Source organism: Nycticebus coucang, chromosome 1 (genome assembly GCF_027406575.1).
Source record: "Nycticebus coucang isolate mNycCou1 chromosome 1, mNycCou1.pri, whole genome shotgun sequence".
Lineage (NCBI taxonomy): Eukaryota > Metazoa > Chordata > Mammalia > Primates > Lorisidae > Nycticebus > Nycticebus coucang.
In genome coordinates, this window is record NC_069780.1 from 31,380,819 (window position 1) to 31,404,954 (window position 24,136).

At 34.5% G+C, this 24,136-nt stretch overlaps 1 protein-coding gene across 1 annotated transcript in view; it reads right to left on the reverse strand.

Annotated features, from left to right (window-relative positions):
• TACR3 (tachykinin receptor 3) overlaps positions 1-24,136 on the reverse strand; it is an 80,421-nt gene that overhangs the window by 41,153 nt on the left and 15,132 nt on the right. The gene's annotated exons all lie outside the window — the stretch shown is intronic.

A 24,136-nucleotide genomic window follows, 5' to 3' on the forward strand; every position in this document is an offset into this window, starting at 1 on the left:
AATGTTTTGGCACAGTAACTGAGATAATGCCGGAAAGGCTATGTTAAGCTTTGTGATGAAAATGTGTCAAATGGTCTATGAAGTGAGTGTATGATGCCCCATGATCATATCAATGTATATAGTTATGATTTAATAAAAAAAACAAAAACAAAAAACAAACAAAAACATCACATTGTACCCCACAAATATACACAATTATTATTTGCTAATTAAAAACATATAAATAAATATTTTTAAAAGGATAAAAAAAAAAAGAAATAATGTGTGAGTAAAAAGTATTGGTTACTTGGGGCTGTGTTGAACACACCAGAATTCATAAATGTTTGTGGAATTGAATTGGAAAGGCCCTTAATAAGTGGTTAAATTATACTGGTTGCACCACTCAAAACCTTCATTTCTCTTCTGTATGTTTAACTTTTTTGAAGAAAGTTAATGGAGAAATAATATGAATAATTCCTACATAATAGACAAAGATGAGAAACCTCCTGTGAAAGTTATGGTAAACATACCCATTTATAAGCAGCAAGAGACGGGTTCAGGATTTAGATAAGCACAAATTAAGTTTGATTGAGGCTATGAGTTCCTATAACACCCCCTATCAAATTCATACTATATCATGAAAATCTTCATGATGTTATCTGTGTAACCATGCATAAGACAGTTGTAATGGGGAAATACATTTGAATCTCTAAAACACGTATTAACATACAACTTTTGGAATAAAACTTTTTGGGACGTTGAGAACTCTGTAAACATAGTAAGAATCAAGTCAAGCTTCATTCATTTGGTAAATAAAGGTAGTAACACTATTATCTCGAAGAAGTAATTTTCAGTTTTAACTGTATATAATAGGTTAATTATGAGAATTTAACCACTGTTCAGAGCTAAAAATAATGCGCATCAAAAATACTTATATTTTTGTACTTATATGTAAAAAACAACATACATTGCTTCAAGTTTACTTTTAGCTATTCAGTGTTTGTAGAATATATTTTGATTTATGCAAAAATTTCAAAGGTAATGATTTCATTAAGAACAGATATTACCTAAGCCAAAACATTTTAATCTTAAGGATAAATATTTCAAAATAAGGATATTTTCTTATATCAATTTATCAATCTTTGCTTCAGTAACTATTAGGCAGAATTAACTCTTCAGTGACTATTTTGGAAATTATCCATATACTATTTTGGGGGGTGTTAAGACATTTATATTCTACATTTAGTAAATTTCACATCTTAAATTTCACGGTAGGTGTGGTCCCATCAATTACCCTCACTCCACCCATCCTCCCTCTCCCCTCCCCTCATTCCCTTTCCCCATAACATATACTATTTTTAATAATAAACGTAGTCATAATTTACCTAAAGAAAATATTCTAATTCATTGTGTATAAGAGCTAATAGGTAAACATGATACTTACATATAAAAAAAACCATATTTGTCCTTTTGTGACTGGCTTATTTCACTTAACAGCATAATTTCACATAAATGAGGTATCTAAAATAGTCAAACTCATAGAAGTAGAGAATAAAATGCTGGTTTCCAGGGGCCCAAGGGGTGTAAAGTGTAAGTTATGCAAGATGAATAAATTCTAGAAATCTAGTATCTATAACATGGCACCTGTAATTAACAATATGGTATTCTGGAATTTAAAATATGTCAAAAGGATAGATCTCAAGTTAAATGTTCTTACTAAACACACACACACACACACACGCGAAAATTTTGAAAGTGATGGGCACGTTTAATACCTTAACTGTGGTCATGGCATCATAATGTATACATGTGTACAAACTTATCAAGATGCATACCTTAAATATGTGCAATTTCTGTACGTAAAGCATACTTCAATAAAACTCACAAAAAGAGAAAAGAAAAAATAATTATGAAAACAGTATCTTGGTTTAGGTAAACAGAGTGAAGAAAAAAAAAGAAACATATTGAGCTCCCAATCCCAGTGTCACAGAATGAGACCTTGTTTGGAAAGAGGGGAGAGTCCCTGCATAGGTAAGGAAGCTAAAAAGAAGTCATGAGGGTCGGTCTTAACCCAACATGACTGGTGTCCTTGTATAAAGGGAAAATTTGGAAACAGAAAGCAACTCCTAGACAGAAGGCCACATGAAGATGGAGGACTAGAGGGATATAGCAGCAAATGAAGGAAAACCACAGATTCCCAGAAAAAACACCAGAAGGAATGTGAAGGAAGGATTTCCCTATAAGTTTTTGAGGGAGCATGGCCTGGCCAATTCTTGGATTTCAAACTTGCAGCTTCCAAAACTATGACACAATTTGTTTCTATTGTTTTAAGTCACCTAGTTTGCAATTCTTGTTTTATGGCAGCCCAAGAAAAGGAATGCAGTCAACAGGGGTGGGAGAAGTGTTAGGGTCTTGAGGGATGAAAGGCTTCTGCAACTGAAACATAGAAAGGAAGGAAGGAAAGTGGTTTGAGATAATGAGAAGGTTCAGGTGATGGATGTTTTTCCCCCCTGGAGGGTAACTGAGGAGGTGATTTAACCAGGTGAGTAGAATAGCCATATTATTTTTAGAAAAGAGCACCTGGCTTCAGTCTGGAAAATGGACCAGAGGAGGAAAAGAGTGCAAGCAGGGAAGTGAGTAACCAGCTAACATTTTAATTCGAGTAAGAGATGATTATAGCTGGAAAAGGGTATTATCCCTGAGGGCCGAGTTAAGTAGACGGTTTGGGAAAAGTAAAATGATGCTGGAATATTGTTCTAATAAAGGAGACACAGTTGGTGAAAAAAGTAGGTAGAATTACCAGGCTCTGCTGAGGATGGATTTAGAATTGGTGATTAGGAATTCATTCTGGTATTAATATTTTCTATTATGCAACTTTCTCTAGCAACCATAATTTGCTCAAGGATTCTTAGAATCATCTGGACAAATATTCTCTGGACCTTGAGAAGAAATGATCAAATCTGAGATATAATTTCACTCAAATAATTTTCAGTACTTTATTCCTTAAATATATATCTTTTATGTGATTACATCAGTTTTTCCTAGGTTTTGGGGGTGAGCTTCTCACTACCATTCCTCCCTCACCAGGTTCTTTCTCCTTAGAACGGCTATTTCCTAAGTAGTAAATAAGATTGGATTTTTTTTTTTTTTTTTTGTAGAGACAGAGTCTTACTGTACGGCCCTCGGGTAGAGTGCCGTGGCGTCACACGGCTCACAGCAACCTCCAGCTCTTGGGCTTACGCGATTCTCTTGCCTCAGCCAACGGAGCAGCTGGGACTACAGGCGCCCGCCACAACGCCCGGCTAGTTTTTTGTTGCAGTTTGGCCGGGGCTGGGTTTGAACCCGCCACCCTCGGCATATGGGGCCGGGCCCTACTCACTGAGCCACAGGCGCCGCCCAATAAGATTGGATTCTTTACTCTTCAGATTAGCAGGTCACCCAAACAAGTCTTAAAGTCACCCCAAATTATCACTTAATAGAGGCTAAAATTCTCAGAAACATCTGTTAAAAGTTCATGTTTTCTGTGCCATCTCTCATCAGTTTTCCTTCCACTCCAAGAGTAAACTATATTCCTTTATCATGTACTTTTTTTCCGAGGCAAGTGAGGGGGTCTTTTATTTTACTTTGATGTCCTTTGAAAAATAGCATTTTTTGACATAAATTTTGTTTGCCTACTCTCCATAAATATGCTTTTTCAATTTGCAATTTTTACTGGTCTCTGGTATAATTCTTCTTTTTGTTGGCATTTTTATTAAGCTCTGTCTCTGGAGATTTATGTACTTCTACACACTTTTAAGTTTTGCAATGAAGATACAGTACAGCCTTCAGATATTTACTTGATTGTACTTCCCAGGCAAAGAAAATTTGTCTGAAATGATAATGGATTTGACTCTATTCTAACATCTTTCTGAACACAGTAGAAAAGCGCCTTACTCCATAAGTCCCAAGTATAAAATGTTGTCTGGCTACGATCTGTGCAAAATAAAGATTAGTTCTAACAGTTATTTATGACCCTTAAAATTTCAATTTCTGGTCTTGGGTGCTACAGTTTTTTATGGTACACAACATTTTGCAAAATTGAATTTTTCTGGATAAATTTTATTTTGTGTTTTTCCGTAAACATCTTAAGCAAACTTAAAAAAAGTTAATAAATTGGTTAATTATAAGTGTTGTATTAATAAATTTCAAAGTGAACAAGCTTTTATTAAAATAAACCTATATACACATACATTACATTTATCACATACATTAATATGAATATACACATATAATAGGATATTGTCTGATAAGAAAGAAATCATTCATGCACTTACGCAAATTCTTTGAGTTTTATAAGTAAAATTTATACAGTGGCATGTTAAGGAAATTATATAAACCTAAAACAGTTTCATAATGTGAAAGTACTTATGGTTTTTTGTATATTCTGTCAATTTGGATTTAACATTAGGTTTATCTTCTCATTTATTTGTATATTTATTAGTTATTCCTTGAATGCCAACTATTTTCTTGGATTATATTACATACTTTGGCCATGTTGATGAACATGAACAAAATAGATTAGCTCCTGCCCTTATGGAGTTTAGAGTCTAATGCAAAATAAATATATTTCTCAAATAGGGAGAATTGGTTAGAAACTATTACCCAAATGTTTCTGAATTAATACCACCTCCTGGCTATTTGGATAAAAGTGTTGGGGGTTTATTTTGTTTTGTTTTTGTTATGATACATGCATCTCTTCCTTGCACTTGAACACGGAGAGCCATTGTAGGGTTATTAATGGCTCTACTTTCAATGTTGTTGTTTCATATGGAATAGGGAGGCCACAAGAGAGGGAGAGAGATAGGGAACAGTTGGTCAGTGGAGCAGTGAAAACAAGCACAACATTTACTAAGTCTGCTCTTCTCTGGGTATGATGCATAGAGCCCTAAAACAATTATAACATCAATGATCACTGATCACAGATTCACAGGCCACCAAAACGGATATAATAAAAACCTTTGAAATATTTTACAAATTATCAAAATGCGACAAGGAGACAGGAAGTGAACGCGTGGTGTTGGAAACAATAGCATGGAAAGACTTGCTGGATGCAGGGTTGCTACACATCTCAATTTGTAAAAAATGTGTATTTGCAAAGTGTTACAAAGTGAAATGTGATAAAATGAGATATGCTCATACATGATAAGTTGAAATTGATCTATAACAATATTTCCAGTATTCAATGCTTTGTAGACATGACACAAAAAAATAGACATAATCAGGTATGTATAATATTCTACTTGGATTATAAAATAATATTCTTTCCCAAATATAAACAATATTCTTTACAGGGCAATAGAAAAACCATTTAAGTCAGTATTATTTCATTTTTGTAGGAGAAAGAGTTTTTAAATGAAAAGAGAATGCAAAAGATTTGCTTGGCTCTAAGGTGAAGGAGTTAGAATAAGAACTAAAAGGAACTTTCATTTAGGACACAGAGACACATCACAGGGTTCTTGGTGGGTAAAAGGAAGTGAAACTTATAGCCAAGAAAAGAGGCTGGACACTTGGTAGCTTTAGTTCAATATATAACCATATAGTGTAGAACAGATATTGGAACAGTGTAGCCATACACTATACTATACTAGCCATAGTGTAGAACAGATATTGGAACAGTGTAGCCATACACTATACTATACTAGCCATAGTGTAGAACAGATCCTGGAACAGTGTAGCCATACACTATACTATACTAGCCATAGTGTAGAACAGATCCTGGAACAGTGTAGCCATACACTATACTATACTAGCCATAGTGTAGAACAGATCCTGGAACAGTGTAGCCATACACTATACTATACTAGCCATAGTGTAGAACAGATACTGGAACAGTGTAGCCATACACTATACTATACTAGCCATAGTGTAGAACAGATACTGGAACAGTGTAGCCATACACTATACTATACTAGCCATAGTGTAGAACAGATACTGGAACAGTGTAGCCATACACTATACTATACTAGCCATAGTGTAGAACAGATACTGGAACAGTGTAGCCATACACTATACTATACTAGCCATAGTGTAGAACAGATACTGGAACAGTGTAGCCATACACTATACTATACTAGCCATAGTGTAGAACAGATACTGGAACAGTGTAGCCATACACTATACTATACTAGCCATAGTGTAGAACAGATCCTGGAACAGTGTAGCCATACACTATACTATACTAGCCATAGTGTAGAACAGATCCTGGAACAGTGTAGCCATACACTATACTATACTAGCCATAGTGTAGAACAGATCCTGGAACAGTGTAGCCATACACTATACTATACTAGCCATAGTGTAGAACAGATCCTGGAACAGTGTAGCCATACACTATACTATACTAGCCATAGTGTAGAACAGATACTGGAACAGTGTAGCCATACACTATACTATACTAGCCATAGTGTAGAACAGATACTGGAACAGTGTAGCCATACACTATACTATACTAGCCATAGTGTAGAACAGATACTGGAACAGTGTAGCCATACACTATACTATACTAGCCATAGTGTAGAACAGATCCTGGAACAGTGTAGCCATACACTATACTATACTAGCCATAGTGTAGAACAGATCCTGGAACAGTGTAGCCATACACTATACTGTACTAGCCATAGTGTAGAACAGATATTGGAACAGTGTAGCCATACACTATACTGTACTAGCCATAGTGTAGAACAGATATTGGAACAGTGTAGCCATACACTATACTGTACTAGCCATAGTGTAGAACAGATATTGGAACAGTGTAGCCATACACTATACTGTACTAGCCATAGTGTAGAACAGATACTGGAACAGTGTAGCCATACACTATACTGTACTAGCCATAGTGTAGAACAGATACTGGAACAGTGTAGCCATACACTATACTGTACTAGCCATAGTGTAGAACAGATACTGGAACAGTGTAGCCATACACTATACTGTACTAGCCATAGGGTAGAACAGATACTGGAACAGTGTAGCCATACACTATACTGTACTAGCCATAGTGTAGAACAGATACTGGAACAGTGTAGCCATACACTATACTGTACTAGCCATAGTGTAGAACAGATACTGGAACAGTGTAGCCATACACTATACTGTACTAGCCATAGTGTAGAACAGATACTGGAACAGTGTAGCCATACACTATACTGTACTAGCCATAGTGTAGAACAGATACTGGAACAGTGTAGCCATACACTATACTGTACTAGCCATAGTGTAGAACAGATACTGGAACAGTGTAGCCATACACTATACTGTACTAGCCATAGGGTAGAACAGATACTGGAACAGTGTAGCCATACACTATACTATACTAGCCATAGTGTAGAACAGATACTGGAACAGTGTAGCCATACACTATACTATACTAGCCATAGTGTAGAACAGATACTGGAACAGTGTAGCCATACACTATACTATACTAGCCATAGTGTAGAACAGATACTGGAACAGTGTAGCCATACACTATACTATACTAGCCATAGTGTAGAACAGATACTGGAACAGTGTAGCCATACACTATACTATACTAGCCATAGTGTAGAACAGATACTGGAACAGTGTAGCCATACACTATACTATACTAGCCATAGTGTAGAACAGATATTGGAACAGTGTTTTGCAGAGAGAGCAAAGACTACCTGGTTTCTGTGAGAAAGACAAATCACAAATGTCCAACACAGGATGGATTGTCTCCAGTGCTATTGAACTTTTTTTGAGTGGGGGGGGACTCTGTTAGTGGAAATAGAAATATAGTAAATAACCATCTATTGGGTGAAATAAAGAGCTATAAATTACCAGATGAATTGTTGAAATAGATGAAAGGGGACTCCTTTAGAATCGGAGGACTCTCGTCCTAAAGCTCATAATGCCATGTCCTTATCTCCAGGAAGAGATACGGCAGGAAGCAGACTGATGGGGACAAGATGGTGTTTTGGAAATTGTGTATTTTAGAAGCAACTGTTACTACTTTGCCTAATTTGCAGAGTGCCTCAAGCATGACTCATATTTCCCAAAGTACTAAACCAAGATTCCTTTCCATCTACTAACTCTTCCTTTTAATTATTTGGCTCTATGGGTTTGTTCTGAAGTTGAATTTGTACGTAAGTTGGAACAGGTACATAATCTCCACTCCTAAGTGTGAGTCATATGTAAATTGTATGTTTGTAACTCAGGGACTGCCTGTATTGTAAATGACATTGCGAGTTAGTAGTTATGGTAGGTATTTTTATTAACCTATAGCAACATGAAACATCTTGTGAAAGTAGATTTAAACTATTTTCTATCTCCCCTCCTAAAGTAGATGACTTCAAAAAAAATCTTACTATACTTAAATAAAAATATAGGTTTTTTGCCTCAGTGCCTGTAACTCAGTGGTTAGGGTGCCAGCCACATACACTGGCAGGTTTGAACCCACCCCGGGCCTGCTAACAACAATGATGACAATAACAACAACAACAATAATAAAAATAGCCAGGTGTTGTGGCAGGTGCCTGTAGTCCCAGCTACATGGGAGGCTGAGGCAAGAGAATTGCTTAAGCCCAAGAGTGTGAGGTTACTGTGAGCTGTGAGGCCGCAGCACTCTACTGAGGGCGACATAGTGAGACTGTCTCAAAAAAGGTTTTTTATGCATGAAAAACTGAACTAATGCTTTTTTGAGCGCCCTCATTCTAAACATTTTTCATACAGACAGAGTTATTCTAAACCAGTGGTTCTCAATCTGTGGGTCACGACTCACAGGAACTGTATTAAAGGGCCATGGCATTAGGAAGTTTGAGAACCACTGTGAATCTAAACTCTTTCCTTTTTCTGACTTCCATTGCACAGTTACAAATCTTGTCAGTTTCTGACGTCACCAAATCTGTTCTTTCTCTCTCTCTCAACTATCAATGCCTGAACCGTGAAACATTGCCATCATGACTCTCCCTGCTGCTACATGTTCTTAGCTTTCTCCACAATATTTTCAAGGTCTTCTTTCTAAAATATGACTTTGTCTTTTCACTTCCTACATGATTAACTGCAAGTCTGCATTCCCTTTACCTCAGTAATACCAAACATCTTATTTTGCCCACGCCAACTAACTATAATTATATCAGCCAGATTTCCAAGGATAATAGGTAATGCCTTAAAAGGGGCAAACTGAAGAGAGGTTAATAAAAGAGGCTATTTACAAGGGTGTGAGTGACACTGAAGGAGACCAACTTATAACAAATGTTCCCCAGGACTAGCAATACCAGGGAGGGGGTGCTCCCCCTTCTCCAGGCCTGAGGAATGAAAGAATCCCAGGGTCTGATAGGAGGGGAAGCAGGCTTAAGGTAACAACACCTGATGGGAGATGTGGATGCGTCTGTGTAGCCAGTTTGTAGCAGTCTCGAAGGAGTGATAGACATATCCCAAAGTCTCTCTCATCTCTTCCTCCCATTTCCTCATTTCTCATTAGGCCAAGAAAAGTTCAGAAAGCAAGATACTTTATTGATACATTCCATATGGGGACTCAGCCTGGCGGGAAGGAGGCAGAGAAAGAATGGAGTTGAGACAGAGGAGGTCTGAACTGAAATATTGAAACTATCCCTTTGCTCATAACTTTAATCTAAAGTTCTACAATCACACAGTTTCTACCCAGCCTTTAATTTCCACACAGATATAGAATTTAATCACTGTGGATTTTCTCCATTCTCTTCTTCAGGAGCTAGTCTTTGCACATTAAATGATCCAAAAGCATTACCTTCATACTGTGATTTTACTATGTCCCTCTAAATGCCCTACTGGAGGTCAGACCTCTGTGTTCTGTAGCATCTTGCCGAATGTCTGACCTTGTTGAATGGGATCCGGATGTTGAGTGGTTGTTGGATATTTGGACAGATAAATGAATGAATGAATAATCATTTACAAAGAAGAACTTGAGCAGGTAGATAGCTTTTTAAATAAATAGTTTCCCTATATTTATTCCCCTTGATAAATGGGAATAAATATAATAGTATATAATTATGATCCTAAATTATATTAAATAATAATGTATTCAAAGATGGTTCTATAATTTCTGGCACAACATACACTCAGTCTAAATCATCCTAAACTATGCTAAATATAATAATGAAATGAACATTTGGATCTTAGCATTCTGGGAGGCTGAGGAGATGGGTGGCTTGCTTGAGCTCAGGAATTCAAGACCAGCCTAAGTAAGAGCAAAAACCTGTCTCTAAAACTAGCTGGGCATGGTGGTGGGTGCTTCTAGTCCCAGCTACTTGGGAGGCTGAGTCAAGAGGATGGCTTGAGCCCAAGGTTGAGATTGCCGTGAGTTGTGAAGCCATGGGCATTCTACCCAGGGTGACAGAGTGAGACTCTGTTTCCAAAAAAGAAAGAAAGAAAGAAAGAAAGAAGCACTTGGGAAGAACAACAGTTATAAATGTAAGATTAATACCAAAACCCCCCAAATAATTGGTTAATTAATTAATTTATTTTTGAGACAGTCTCACTATGTGGCCCTTGGTAGAGTGCTGTGGTGTCATAGCTCACAGCAACCTCAGACTGCTGGGCTTAAGCGATTCTCTTGCCTCAGCTTCTCAAGTAGCTGGGATTACAAGTGCCCGCCAAAATGCCTGGCTACAAATAATTGGTTTAAAGTGGTTCTTAGGTAGTTGTGATTGGCATAAAAGAAGAATAATTTTACGACCAAATTCTGATCTAAGGATTGAAAATAAATCGAGCTTTTGATATTGTTCTTAGTTCTTCAACATAAACCTATTAATCCCTTATCAGGGTAATATAATCTAGATTATCCTGCTTCTAAATCTTTCCTTTAAAAACACTTTATTTTTCTTGGAACAGAGAACAGTAAGATTTTGTATGCATCTTCAGTAAGGGCAACTAGTGTTTCAGCGAGTCCATGATTAAATGGAAATATTCAATGTTACAATTGGATACTTTGTAAGTTCCCTTCAATTTTTTCTTATATGGATCTACACCTGTCAAACTCCTTTATCAAGTCAATAGTAGCCTTTGGTCCACAGAGATGATGATGCAAGCAGAAGGACTTTGAAATCTTAAGGATATTGAAGTTGTGATGATGCTTAGTTAACTGCAAGTGGAAGAACGTAGGTATTAGATAACCTCAAAACTTTAGGGGTAAGAAATACAAGATTTTTTCACAGTTGAATTGCCTTAATTATACTTTCCTGACCTTATTAAAGTTGATTTGAGCAAAACTATTCAATGATAAAAAAATAACTTTAAAATTTGCCTTCATTCATCCATCCATTCATTTAGTCAAACCATAAATCAGCCCTGAAGGCCAAAATAAGTGCAGGTATTATTCCAGGTGCTAAACCCATGGTAATAAACAAAATAAGTAGTAGTGGGTACCATGAAGAAAAATACAACAGAATAAATGGATAGAAAATGACATGAGCTTGCTGCTTTAGAAAGTGGTCAGTTTATATGTGAGATAAAATTAGAAACAAAAGGTAGCTAATTTTTTTTTTTGTAAAAGCTGTTTCTCTGCCCTCACATCACACCTACAAATACAGTGTATAAGACTATGTTATTTTAATAACTTTTGCTCTTAAATGGGACATAATACTTCCAAGACTTTCTGAGCTGATGGGAGACAAATGATTTAATAATCATATATTCTGAATTCAAAGAGCATGTGTTTTCCAGTTCTTCCAGGTATCACCACGGAAGCAAATCAGCAGTGTCAAATAGCTCACATTGATTATCAATATCCTGTATGTTGGGTTTCACGTCCATTGATTTCCGAACGTTATTACGCTCATCTTACAAACTTCATGAAATGTTAATTGACATCTCCTATGATGCATTATTATGTAATAAAATTTAATTCTGGATGCCCTAACTCTTCCCTGTTGTGTTGTTTTCTTTCTGTTAAAAATCAGTCATAATTCTTAATTTGTAATATCCTGTTTCAAAATAGTAAAATAGAATTCATATCTTCTTTGGGTAGAAGTTTGTCTATGTCTTTGAAGTGACGCTATAGCATATAAATAATTACTTTGAGGCTATCTTAGTAGCGGTACATTTCAAACCTTAGGACTGGAATTGTTAGGCAGGAGGGCTGAGGGGGTCATCATATCTGCTTTTTAGGAGCCAAGAATTTCAAATAAATGTTAGAATTTTTAGTAATGCTTTTGGTTTTCATGAAATGGGTGCTGAGAGGCTCTCACTTTAGATGCCCTTTCATTCTCAGGCTTTAAATGAACTAAAAAAAAAATCTCAATAACAAGCCTCATGTGGAGTAACTGCTGAGTTTGGGAAAGTTGAGTGAGAGGAGACGGTATGAATCATTTTAATTGAGCTCTACTTGCTTTACAAGAATAAAATAACACCACTTTAAAATTTAGTTTGTAGATAAAAATTTAAATTTATTTAACAACATCTTATAATGTATTTCCTGATATACTATCAGGAAAAGTAACTAGAATGCTAGTTTGTAATGAAAGCTCTCCATTGCCAGGGGAGTAAAAAATTGGACAACAATGTTTTCTAACAAAAGACACATTGGATCGCATAGAATGCAGGTGCTGAGGCAGGAAAACATACAAATTCTATTATCTTAGGCTTTTTGTTTCCAACATGGAGTAGTTTGGTGTGATTAAACAGGATTTGTAGCTTCTTAAATTTCATGCAATGAGAAGCCAAATTATTATATTGATAAACAATTATGTTTATTTTTAAACATAATTATAAAAACATATTTCTGTTTCTTATTTAATTGAAAGCACTCTTTAACTCTTGTCAAGTTATGCCTCAATTTACACTGTTAGACACATTCAAACAATGTGCAGCCCTTGACAACTGTGGAAAGTAGGATTCTCTCCATGGTGCTGAGTGAGGGTTACGGGCCAGTGGAAGTCTTTTGCAAATAGTTCTGAGTGGTTTGTATAGTTACATGAGTTAAGGAGTTTAGAAGTCAAAGCAAATAGCCTCTGAGGATGACAGATGAATGGCCAAGTAACACATGAAAAAATCATCATCTTAATCATCCAAGAAATGCAAATCAAAACCACTCTAAGATATCACCTAACCCCAGCAAGATTAGCACATATCACAAAGTCATAAAACACCCGATGCTGCCGTGGATGTGGAGAAAAGGGAACACTTCTACACGCTGGTGGGATTGCAAACTAATACAGCCTTTTTGGAGAGAAGTATGGAGAATCCTCAAAGATCTAAAAGTAGACTTTCCATTTGACACTGCAATCCCATTCCTAGGTATACACTCAGAATAATAAAAATCATTTTACAAAAACACAAAAACATTTGATTAGAATGTTTACCACGGCTCAATTCATAACTGCCAAGTTGTGGAAGCAAACCAAGTGCCCATCAACCCATGAATGGATTAACAAACTGTGGTATATGTACACTATGGAATCTTATTCAGCCGTTAAAAAAGATGGAGACTTTCCATCTTTTACATTTACCTGGATGGAGTTGAAATACATTCTTCTTAGTAAAGTATAGCAAGAAGGGAAAAATATCCAATGTATTCCATACTAATATGAAACCAATATATAAATAATTACATGCTCATAAAAACAATGCAACAGTAATAAAGACCAATTTGGAGGTAGAGGGAAGTGGGAGGACATTTGCCAGAAGAAGGGAGGGCATGAGGTAGGATCTCACCTAATGTGCACATTGTGAGGGTGTATAACAGGCCTCCTGGGTGAGGGGCTCTTTTACAACTGGAACTTTACCGTGGAAGTGAGAACAATGTAACCTAAAAATTGTACCCTCATATTATTTTGAAAAAAATAAAAATACTTAAAAAAAAAAGAATTTTCAAAGTCTAATATTTAATATTTTATCTTTAACCATCAAGGACATATTATTTATTAAAAAATTGAGCCATTAAAATCTGTCTCAAGAGTGTCTAGCCTGACAATACTCCACTATCCTTTTCAGTATAAAATACAGGATGGACATAAAGTTCACGTGCAATTTAAAGTAGTTTAACATAGTAAATTGCACATAGATTTGGGCCCCCTGTATGTACAGTATTCACCCACTTGAAAACCTTCAGTTAGCCAGTCAGCCACGCTTTGGCAAGAGAGGGTCAGTTACAGCAGGGAATAATTCGACTCCCAAACGGTGAAGTTAGTAACTGTTATATATGTATGCATCCTGATACTACAGAGCGACAGATACTACTTAGAGTTTATGTAACTATTATTATATAATCGGTACCTTACCTCAAACTGAAGTTCTTAATTCTACCACATTTGCATCTTCTATAACAGCACTATCAGGCATTCATTTCAATATATGAAGAAATATATTAGATGTTTATTGCTATTCAAATATTTAATGCTGCTTCAGCTACATGACAAATATCTTCAAGCACTTTACAATCTATTTCTTGAAGAATATGAAGATAATTTTATGAGCTTGTTGTCACTATAGCTGTGCTTCGAGTTATTTTTCTAAAGAGGAAATAAACTTCGGTGAATATATTTCCTGCTCCATTTTCTTTGTTACCAGTGTCGTGACTTTCCGAGTGTACTGATTGGATCTAGGGGTAAAATTGACTTCTTGAAAACAAAAGGAGTTAATTAGCTCTAATGAGCTTGGGTACTTTTGCTATTTTTAGTATGAAGAACTAATCAGTTGAGGTAACAGTCATACCCATAGAGCACAAAGAAAATTTGCTTAATCTATACAAATTTTTATTCTGTTGAGAAAAGGAGATATGTTTAAGTTAGAATGGGAGTGAAAAATCTGAGCATAACTAGTAAAAATGAAGGAACATTTAACGTATAAGAGGAATACTACAGAAATTTGCTCTGGTAACAGTATTTTAAAAGGTTTTTGGATTAATTTAAAGGACATACTATTCTCATCCAAGTGAAAATTCAAATTCTGCTAGATAGAGAATAGCACCTTATTTGTTCTTGAACATGTAGCTAAGACTATCAATAGAAGTCTGTTCAGAAGGCTAGTTTCTTAGTTCTCAGCATACTTTACCCATACTGCGATTATTGATGACTGCTATAAACTTTCTAATTTAGTTTTCTCACCATGTGAGTATCCTTTCAACTCATAAGAGATTTCATTTATATTCTCACTTTGTAGGGCTAATAGTGCTTTTAGGGAATTGTATATCGTTTTGATAGATAGGCTGACTGTCCACCTATTTGATAAAATAACTTCAGAACTTCATAAGACATCAAATCACGTACAGTATTCTGAAGCCAGTAGACTTTTTGCGGCTGTAGAATTCATGTCAACTTGCTCCTTTAAAGCCTCTAGGCTTTTTGTGGCTGTAGAATCTTGCCAACTTGCTCCTATATATGCTAGTGAGATGGAACCTCAGATAACATAATGTATCACTATGCATGACATCCTATCACATTTGCCAGATTTTATTGGTTAGATATAAACCATGGGAAATATTATAAAGAGAATAAAGACTGGGAGGCAGAGATCATGAGGCTAAAGTCTCAAGGGAATTAAAAACATATTTTGAATAAGTTATGTAAATATAAAATATCAAAGCCTATGGAATTCAACCAAAATAGTGCTTAGATATAAATTTATAGAATTAATATTTATATCATGAAATAAAAAGTCTTCTAATAAAGATTCTAATGTTCCATCTTAAGAAACTAGAAAAAATTGGAGCAAAATAAACCTAAAGTAAGGAAAAGAAAGGAAATTAAATAATAGAGAATATCATAAAAATCAAAGTGTAATGACAAGATAAAGATCAATGAATTCAAAACCTGAGTCTTTGGGAAGATTGCTAAAATTGATAATACACTAGCAAGACTGACAAAAGTAATAAAGGAGACACTAATTAGCAATATCTGAAATATAATAAGTGATATAGACACAAGCATTTGAAAGAGTATAAGAGAATACTATGATCAATACAACACATGTATATTCTTGACTAATTTCTTATCCTCTGAAATCTAAACAACCTTACCCCAGTTGAGTTTCATATATATTACACTTCCAAAATATGAATGTGTAGAACCCGATGGTTTCACTGATGAATTCTATTAAATATTTAAAGGAAACACCAACACTATATAATTGAAAAGAAAACTTTATAATTCACTGAAGGGGAAGAACACATCATCCACAAATGGTACTTATTCACATAATTCAAAGCTGGTTTTAATATTCAAAAATCAATCAATTTAACCTAATATCACATGATGATATTGATTGAAGCAGAAAATGCATTTTGAAAAGTTCAACACTCATTTATTATAAACTCTCAGTACACTCGAATAGAAGTGAATTTCCTAAAGCTAATAAAGAGAATCTACACATAAACTAATATTACATGTAATGATAAGACTTTATCCCCTATGGTCTGAATAATGTAAGGATGTCCATTCTTTCCACTCTTGTTCAACATTGTGTTGGAAGTAGAATAAGTCATTAAAAAGAATTGAAAAACATACAGATTCAAAGAAAGAAATAAACTCCCCACCTACACAAAAGATGGTTGTCTATGTAGATAATCCCAAGACATGTATATAATTAAAAAAAACTTAGAAATAATGAGTTCAGGAAGAATGCAGAGTATAAGGTCAACCACAAAAAAAAAAATCAATGAATGATTATATATATATTTGTAATGAGCAGTTTGAAACCAAATATTAAAAAGATTATACTAGTTTGATCAGGTCCCAGTAATATAATTTTGGTGTTGCTTCAATTGCCTGGGGGATGGGGGGGTCTTCCTCATGACAAATTCTCCCAGGCCAATTTGTTCAAGTGTTTTCCCTGCACTATCTTCTAATATTTTTATAGTTTCATGTCTTAAGTTTAAATCTTTTATCCATTGAGAATCAATCTATGTTAATGGTGAGAGATAGGGGTCCAGTTTCATTCTTCTACAGGTTGCCAGCCAGTTCACCCAGCACCATTTGTTAAATAGGGAATCTTTCTGCCATTGAATGTTTTTGAAAGATCTGTCAAAGGTCAAATGACTATAAGTGTCTGGGTTCATCTCTTGGTTCTCTATTCTGTTTCATACATCTACCTCTCTATTTTTGTGCCAGTACCAGGCTGTTTTGATCACTACAGATATAGCCTGAAGTCTGATAACATGATACCTCCTGATCTGAAGGCAGACTTCCACTCTGAATAGCAGTGTAGACAACAGACATCCTTGCCTAGTTCCAGATCTGAATGGAAATGTTTTCAATTTTACTGCAATCAGTATGATATTGGCTATGAGTTTGCTGTATATGGCCTCTATCAGTTTCAGACGTGACTCTTCTAAGCCTATTTTCTTCCTCAAGGAAATAGAAAGAAAGGAAAACAACAATTTAATGGGACATCTCAAGCAACTGGCAAAGGACGAACATTCCAACTCCAATCCCAGCAGAAGAAAGGAAATAACCAAAATTAGGGCAGAATTAAATGAAATTGAAAACAAAAGAATCATTCAGAAGATGAACAAAACAAAAAGTTGTTTTTTTTAAACCTTTGGCTAATCTAACCAGAAACAGAAAAGTAAAATCCCTAATATCAGCATCGGAAATTATAAAGGAGAAATAACAACAGACACCTCAGAAATCCAAAAAATCCTCAATGATTATTATAAAAAACTCTATTCTCAGAAATATGAAAATATGGTGGAAATGGACCAATACCTGGAAGCATGCCACTTTCCTAGACTCAGTCAGAAAGAATTAGAAACACTGAATAGACCAATATCGAGCAATGAAATGGCATTAACAGTATGAAGTCTCCTAAAAAGGAAAAGTGTGGGACCAGATGGCTTCACATCAGAATTCTACTAAACCTTCAAAGAGGAACTAGTATCTATATTAGTAGAAATGTAGAAAAGAAAGGAATAATCCCTAACACACTCTATGAGGCAGATGTCACCCTGATCTCCAAACCAGGAAAAGACACAACAAAAAAAGAAAACTATAGACCAATATCATTAATGTATATTAATCAAAAATATTCAATAAGATCCTAGTAAACAGAATTCAACAACACAAATTAATTATACACATAATCAAGTCAGTTTTATTCCAGGATTACAAGGCTTGTTCAACACACATAAATCCACAAATATAATACATCACATAAATAAAATAAAAAACAAAGACCACATGATTCTCTCAATTGATGCAGAAAAAGCTTTTGATAATAACAGTTATTTTAAAGTTCAATATAATCCCAATAAAACCACAGGGGACATTTAATAGAACTTATAAAATAGTCTAAAGTTTTTCTGATTATAAACTTCTGACATTAACCAAGAAACATTTGTTAGTAATAATAACAATAGTAATAACAGAGGGAATTGACTGAGATAGGAAAATACTACAAATTTATAATAATAGAAAATATGAGATTATTACAATGAAAGTAACACAAATCAATAAGAATTCTTCATTGCTCAAAATAAGAAATTTGGAATTAAGCCAATTATTTGAGGAACAGGTTAGAGTCTCTACATTATGAGCTAATAAAATATCACACAGAATATTTAAAATACAATAATAAAATAATGAGAAAAATACAACAATTTAATCCTTGAACTCTTCATTTTATCTAGAGAAAAAATTTCTAAGAATAAGAGATGAATACAGAAAAAAATCAAGTCATCTGATTATATAAAACTGTATAACCAAAGCATTATATAATTTTTACCAAAAAATAAAAATCATGAAGGTATCATTAAATAGTAAGAAAAATTTTTAAGTGTTTACAATATAAATAACAGACATGGAGCTAATAACTTTAAATTATAATAAGTTCCTACCAATCAGTAAGAAAATATTACTGCAAATATGTGAAAGATGATAATTTTTAGAAAAATAAAACATACATGAATAGATGAAAAGTATTCACATTTACAATAATCAAAGAAATGCTTTTTTATGTTAATGCAATGCTGATGAAAATCAGAGAAGTGGGCCTTCTAATTTTCTCCTGGTGGAAATAGAAATCAGACCAACCTTTTGAGAAATGAACTTGGTCAAATGACTGTAAGTGTCTGGGTTTCTCATTTCCCTAGACACAGCAACTTCACCTTCAGGTATCCACAAAAAAATGCGAAGGAATATTTTATTGCTTGCAATTTTTAGCATTATCAATACTTCTGGAATAGATTCCCTCATACATCTTTTAGAATGCCCATTAAGAATAATTTAAAATCCATTTTGAGAGCATTGATATGAAAAAAGGTATAAATATTAATTTTTATAAATATTAATTTTTATTAATATTAATAAAAAGTAAAATATTAATTTTAAAGGATGTAGAAATTATAAACATGCAAGATATAATATCATATGTATAATGATATGAATACAAGTTTGTGCACAAAGGAAATAGTGAAAGGAAACAAAATGAATGAGGATGTTTAGCAATGTTGTCTTTTAGTATGAGGATTGTGGGGAATTTTTATTTTCTTATTTATACTTTTCCATATTTCAAAAATATGTTTGTAATAATATAGAGGAAAATGTAACTTTTCTGTAAAATAAAGCAAGATCATTATACTTTCTCAATTTCATTTTATACAATGACCTGAATGCTCATATGCTTTCTCCTTATTCTGTAATCCTGTTGTTGATCACTCCTGTAAGAGCCAGGACAATGAGTTCTCTTAGTGACCAGGCCCTTAAAACTCACACTGAGGTTCACTACTCATCCCTATTTCTGAGAGCCTCTGCAATTGTGTAATAGAGGATATTTAATAACACTTTGGACAGTGTTTTCTGTTAATTTTGTATCTGGACATGGTTCCACTATTGGATTTGTTAATGTTTAAAGAAAAAACATTTAAAAACTCAGACAAAAAAATCCTTTATCAGCACATATACATATAACATTTCAAGATAAATAGAATTGTTGGCATTATCTGATATGATAAACTCCTCTTTTTTTTTTTTTTTGTAGAGACAGAGTCTCACTGTACCGCCCTCGGGTAGAGTGCCGTGGCGTCACACGGCTCACAGCAACCTCTAACTCTTGGGCTTACGCGATTCTCTTGCCTCAGCCTCCCGAGCAGCTGAGACTACAGGCGCCCGCCACAACGCCCGGCCATTTTTCTGTTGCAGTTTGGCTGGGGCTGGATCCAAACCCACCACCCTCGGCATATGGGGCCGGCGCCCTACTCACTGAGCCACAGGCACCACTCGAACTCTCCTCTTAATTATGGCAATAAATCACGTTATTCAAATTGTTATCTTTACTGTTACCTTGTGATTGTTGATTTGTTTTCTTTTTTATTGTCTGCCAAGAGACTATGATTGAGGATTATTTTTCATTTTAGTTAGGTCAAGTTTGCTTTGTACTTTTTGAAGCAATGTTAATACAAATCTAGGATTTTTATGTCATCCTGTTGAATTGATCCCTTTTATCATTATTAAATGTTCCTCTTCCTATTTAATAACACATGTCTTAAAGTCTAAAGTTTATGATATTCATATAGACTGTCTTTTCTTTTGGTGAAAATTTCATATAAACATTTAAATACCAAGAATGCCTAATGTTATTACAAGAAATCACAAATTTGATCTCATGACAATGGGTTATGTACTATAAATTTCAATTGCATATTTTTTAACATTTAAATTAATATACAGCAAAATTTATAATGTACAGACCTAGGCTTTTTAATGCATGGATATGTTCATATAAAAACCATCATAATCAGGATACAGGACAGTTTCATCACCAGAAAGGAACTCTATCAGCTATAACTTTATACTCACACCCTCTCCCTGACCCCAAACTAGGGGCACCACTGATCTATTCTCTTTCACTATTGTTTAGCCTCTTCGGGAAAATGTCATATTAATATAATCATACAATATGTAACCTCTGAGTCTGGCTATTTTCACTTGCCACAACATCTGTGACATTGTCCAGTTATGGAGGGTATGGAGTTTGTTTCTTTTTTTTGCTGAGGTCATTCCATGGTAGGGCTGCTACATGGTCTATTCATTCACTCTCTGGAGGACAGTTGGGTTGTTTCTACTTTTTTTTTTTTTTTTTTGTAAAGACAGAGTCTTACTTTATGGCCCTCAGTAGAAGCCATGGCATCACACAGCTCACAGCAACCTCCAACTCCTGGGCTTAAGCGATTCTCTTGCCTCAGCCTCCCGAGTAGCTGGGACTACAGGCACCCGCCACAACGCCCAGCTATTTTTTGGTTGCAGTTCAGCTGGGGCCGAGTTTGAACCCGCCACCCTCAGTATATGGGGCCGGCACCTTACCAACTGAGCCACAGGCGCCGCCTGGGTTGTTTCTAATTTTAAACAATTATGAATAGAGATGTTATAAGGATTTCTGTACATGTTTTTGTGTGAGCACAAGTTTTCATCTCTCTAGGATAAGCAAATAGGAGTAGGGTTGCTGAATTGTGTGGTACAGATATATGAAAATTCAGAACTGTTTTTTATAGTGGGTGTACTATTTTTTAGACATACCAGAAGTATATGATTGTTCCAAATTGTTTAATTTTAGCAGTTCTAATATGTAGGTGTATCTCAGGATGATTTTAATTCACATTCCACTAATGAAAAATATGTTGAACATCTTTCATGTGCTTATTTGCCATTACTAGAGCTTCCTTGTTGGAGTTACTGTTCAAAGCTTTTGTCCATTTTTAAAATTCATTATATTCTCAAAAGTAAGTTGGGTTTTATTTTCTTTTAATGGCTTTCTTGAGTTATAATTTACATACCATAATATGCACTAATTTTAAATATATAATTAATTGATTTTTAGTAAGCTTTTGGAGTTATATAATCATCAATACAATATAATTTTGGAGTATTTTCATTACTGCCTCGCCAAAAAACCTTACTTTCAATTACAGTTACTCCCTGTTCCACACTCAGCTCCAGGAAATCACTCAGTTATTTTGTGACTATACATGGACTAGACTTTTCTGGAATCTGATATAAATGGAATTAAATAAGAAGTAGTGTTTTATATAAACTTCAAGTTGTTTTCTCTATTTTAAAATTAGATTATATGTCTTCTCATTATGTTATACAAGTTCTTTGTCCATTCTGGACATACGTCTTTTATCAGACATATGATTTGTAAATATTTTCTCCAAGTCTATGGCTTGGCTTTTCCATTTTCTTCACAGTGTATTTAAAAAGCAAAAAAAATTAATTTTAAGGAAGTGCTGTATATCAAATTTTCTCTTTATTATTACTGCTGGACATATCTAAGAAATCATCCCCCAACCAAAGGTTGTGAACGTCCAAGTTGCATGGATTTTTGACTACTTGGGAATCATCACTGCTAATTCCTGTATTATTCAAGGGTCAGCTGCACATAGGGGTGTGTGTGTTTGTGTGTCTGTGTATAAAGCTTACTTCACATAGTTCTCACATACTGTGTTTGGGAATAGATATTATTTATCACATTAAGAAAGTAGTGAATATTATAGTTCATAAATGATTCTCACTCAGGAATAGGTTTGGAGTTATCTTGGATGCATTATTTCAGAATCTGCTCAAAGGATGGTATGCTTAACTTTGATACCAAGTATTAATGGTTTTCAGTGTTTAGCCATCCATGCTTTCCTGGCTTGTCTTTTCTAGTAGTTGTTTCCTTTCCTCCTCTTTTCTTTTCCATTCTATGTATAAACCTCTGTAATTTATATCATTGAAAAAGATATTTTTCTACAGTAGAATGTTTGGTGAATAGAATGATCTGGATGAGTCATCTAGCTAAATAATGTGCAGGTAGTCTGAGAGAAAAGTATGTACTGATTACAAGACTTAGGAAATTCTTGCTTTGTAGAGTGGGGTGAGAACATCAAAATGACCATGAAAGCTGAAACAATGCAAAATGAACTTAACAATCAGTGGGAAAAATTACAATTTTCCTATGGTCTTTAAACTCTTTGTCAAAATACTTAAAACTCACTTAGTTTTAGCTATGAATGCATAGGGAAGTGAAAAATTAGTAAAGTAATATTTACTTAGTAAAGTGTAATTTAAATAACATTAGAAATACTGATAAATAAAATTGTATTTCTTTATGGAAAATGTATCACGAATATTTTGAACAATGTTTTCTTCTTGTGGTATGAAATGATACAGAGCAAGTATATTTTCTAGGCCTTGGAAAAATTTTATACTGTTTTCTAAATTTGAATTAACTTCTAATATTTTATCTTTTGTACTTTCAATGTGCTAAAATATTTTTATGAGTGTTTTTATGTGAAGATTTTGCGATGTCATTTCCTTCTGTGACATCTTCATCCTTTTGTCACTACCAGTTTCCTCATTTACCTTGATAAGTTCACCTTGACTAATTCCCCCGAGGGAATTCCATACAGTGACAGTGTCAGCGTTTCTCCATCAGCTATATGCTGTGTTCACATTTCACCCTCAGTCGCATCACATTTCCATACTTCACTACACTTTCACCTTTGTGGGCAAGGCTCTCTTTCGATTAATCATATTTAAATATCACATGAGTTTGTCACTGGAAGATAGTTAGGCAACACAACCACCTGCTTTGCTGTTTGTGGATAAACTTAATAACAGATGATCAGTGACAGATTTTAAAAGAAAAAATGCAGTTGGTCACTGATTATGATGTAATCTGCTGTCTATAGAGAGATTCATAGACTAAAAAGTTAGCAGCTAAATTTATATTTTATGCAACTACAGTTAATATGACATGGTAACTGAAAGTTGAGCCAAGTTGTTGAGAGGACCTGTGTTATTTAAATATACTTTGGTAAATGAAATTTGTGCTCATCAAGAAATATATGTTTAGACTTGGTAATCATTTTATGCAGATTAGTTTATCTTTAGGAGATGTATTCTATTTGTGAACTATTACAACTTTAAAGGTTGCATACTTCATTTCTTTCCATGAAGTCCAGTTTCACTCCTGTTCATTGAATGCATTAACCAGCAATGCTCTGTGACCAGTGACTAGGGATTGCTAGTAATTTTTTACATAGGAAAAAAATATTTCAATCTATTATTTTTTCAATGTGATACTGGATTACACTGGTTTTGTTTGATTCTCAGTTTCTATTGTCTTCAATATGAAACTAGATTATGTACATTATTATTGAAGATATATTACAACATTTTTACTTAACATTTATATATTTTAACTTAATGAA